Source organism: Arachis ipaensis, chromosome B07 (genome assembly GCF_000816755.2).
Source record: "Arachis ipaensis cultivar K30076 chromosome B07, Araip1.1, whole genome shotgun sequence".
Classification (NCBI taxonomy): Eukaryota; Viridiplantae; Streptophyta; class Magnoliopsida; order Fabales; family Fabaceae; genus Arachis; species Arachis ipaensis.
The window spans coordinates 20,704,220-20,707,663 of record NC_029791.2 but is presented as its reverse complement, the minus strand read 5'-3'; positions in this window follow the sequence as shown (position 1 = coordinate 20,707,663).

Below are 3,444 nucleotides of genomic sequence, written 5' to 3'. Positions count from 1 at the left end.
GATATAGCTCTTCGAGAGGAGAAACCCACTTCCACTCCGGAAAACCTCAATGAGGTTAAAATAGAGAAGTGGGAGAGATCCAATCAAATGAGCATTATGATCATGAAACGCTCAATTCCTGAGGCGTTTCGGGGCTCAATTACTGAGGATAAAAATGCCAAACAGTTCCTAAAGGATGTTGAGAAATTCTTTACTAAGAAATTCAGTGCTCACATGGCTTTATCTTCTCAGTATAAAAGAAAGCGTGATACTACTGCGGATGCGCCTTCTCAGCAGAAAAAGGCTAAGAAACAGGATCAAGTTTCAACCTGTTTCTTCTGTAAGAAGGTGGACACATGAAGAAAGATTGTACCAAATATGCCACTTGGCGTGTAAAGAAGGGTATAATTCTTACTTTCGTTTGTTCTGAGGCTAGTTTAAGTTATGCACCTGTTGATACTTGGTGGGTAGATTCTGCTGCTACTACTCATGTTAGTGTCACTATGCAGGGTTGCCTGTGGAGCCGACTGCCAAGTGATGCTGAAAGATACATCTACGTGGCAGACGGCAATATAGTTGCAGTCGAAGCTATAGGAACATTTAGATTATGTTCCACGAGTGAATTTTACTTGGATTTATTAGAGACATTTTATGTACCGTCATTTAGACGAAATTTGGTTTCTGTTTCTTGTTTGGACAAATCAGGTTATTTTTGTTCATTCGGAGAGAATAAAGTCAGTCTCTTTTACAATTCGAATAATATTTGCTCTGGTCATTTGGTGGATAATCTATGTAGGCTTAACTTAAATTCCTATAATAATACTGCAAACGGGTACAAAACAAAAAAAAACTGAATGAGAATTCGGCATCATTATGGCACAAACACCTAGGCCACATCTCTAAACAGAGAATTCAGAGGCTCGTGTCGGATGGAATTCTCGGATCCCTAAATTTGGCAGACTTTGAAGTCTGCATTGAGTGCATAAAGGGGAAAAGGACAAATGAAAGGAAATTAGGTGCCGAGAGAGCTAAAGATGTCTTAGAACTAATACATACCGATATATGTGGCCCATTCCCTACTGTCTCTTGGAAAGGACAACGGTACTTTATTACGTTCATAGATGATTACTCTCGTTACGGGTATCTATATTTAATTCATGAAAAGTCTCAAGCCTTGGATGTTTTCAAGTCTTTCAAAGCTGAAGTTGAACTTCAACTTGGAAAGAAAATTAAAGCTGTCAAATCTGATCGTGGTGGTGAATACTACGGAAGATATGACGGTTCAGGTGAGCAACGTCCTGGGCCTTTTGCTCTTTTCCTAGAGGAGTGTGGTATTGTTCCGCAGTACACTATGCCAGGCAAACCTAGCATGAATGGTGTTGCAGAGCGAAGGAACCGAACTCTTAAGGACATGGTGAGAAGTATGATTAGTCATTCTTCCTTGCCTGAATCACTCTAGGGAAAAGCCTTAAAGACCGCAGTGTACATCCTTAATAGGGTGCCAAGCAAAGCAGTTAACAAAACCCCATATAAAATTTGGACTGGAAAAAGGCCCAGTATAAAGCATCTGCATATTTGGGGATGTCCAGCTGAGGCGCGACCTTATAGGCCGCATGAAAGAAAATTGGACTCAAAGACAATTAGTTGCTACTTTGTTGGTTACGCTGAGCGCTTACGGGGATACAAGTTTTACAATCCTGCATCAAGGTCTATTTTTGAAATGGAAAATGCGAGATTTCTTGAGGATGTTGAGTTTGGGGGGAAGGAAATATTAGGAATGTTGCTTTTGATGAGGATTCTGTAACTGACAATGATTAGGTCTTTGTGCCTATTATTGTTCAAGATACAGTTAAAGTACAAGAGCATAATGAGAATCCTACTGCAGATTCAGTTACAGTACAAGAGAACAATGAGAATATTGTTGTTGCTCAAGATACTGCTACAGTAAAGGAAAATAATGAGAATCCTCCTCAATCCCAATCCATACAGCAAGCTCAACAACCTCAAGAAGTGTCATTAAGGAGATTCAATAGAGAAAGGAGAAAATCCATCTATGGTCTCAAACAAGCTTCCCGTCAATGGTTTCACAAGTTTTATCAAGTCATTACCTCATACGGCTCTGAGGTGAATATCATAGATGAGTGTGTATACCGCAAGTTCAGTGGGAGTAAATATATCTTTTTGGTCTTATATGTTGATGACATTCTACTTGCCAGCAACAATATAGGCTTGTTGCATGAAACTAAGAAATTTCTATCGAACAAATTCGAAATGAAAGATCTTGGTGATGCTTCTTTTGTATTAGGAATTGAGATACTAAGAGATTACTCTCAAGGTATTCTTAGATTGTCACAAAAGAACTATATCGAAAAGATTTTAAGTAGATATGTCATAGAAAGTTATAGACCAATGGACACACCCGTAGTTAAAAGAGACAAGTTTAGTCTCAAGCAATGTCCCAAAATGATCTTAAGAAGACAACAATGCATGATAAACCTTATGCATCAGCACTAGGGAATTTAATGTATGCTCAAGTCTACATACATCTCGATATATCATTTATAGTGGGAGTGTTGGGTAGATACTTGAGCAATCCAGACATGGATCATTGGATAGCTGTTAAACGCGTAATGCGTTGTTTAAAGAGAACAAAGGATTACATGCTTATTTATCGGAGATCAGAAAATTTGGAGATCATTAGGTACTCTGATTCCGATTTCATGGCATATGGTTGTGAAACTTTGTCACTAAGCTTCATATAGTAGATGACATTGAAAGGCCGTTAAAGATATTTTGTGACAATAAGTCAGCAGTACTATACTCCAATAACAATAAGAGCTTGACAAAATCGAAGCATACAGACATTAAGTTCTTAGTTGTTAAGGAGAAAGTTTAAGAAAAACTAGATTTCCATAGGACATATAGGAACAGAGTATATGCTAGCAGACCCATTACCAAGGGATTGACCCCTAAAGTTTTTTTTTATGAGCACACTACTCGGATAGGTGTCAATAGTTGTGATGTCTTGGTTTAGTGGGAGTTTATGCTATATGTCCTATGACAGATATTGAGTTATTTTTCTGCAGAATTAAGTTGATGGTTTATTTCATGTTATGTGAAATGTTCATTTTGCAATATTTATATTGTGTTTGATCTCAATAAAGTTGGACCAGCTGGAAATAGACATGCATGAAATCACTTGGCATGTAATTTCCATATTACTCATCCAAATTTGATCTATGTCGTTAAGTATATTAGGATGGTGATTGGCGTGGTTTAGTCACGGCAATTAATGTGATAAAAGCTGCGGTAGTTCCATATCTAATGTATGAGACGGACCAGATTGTTAAAGTAATGAGAGAAATAGCATTCACATGTGCGCATAAAGTTTATAAGATGTGATTATGTCAAGAAAGAATATATGTATAGCCCAAGTGGGAGATTGTTAGGAAATTATTTAATTTC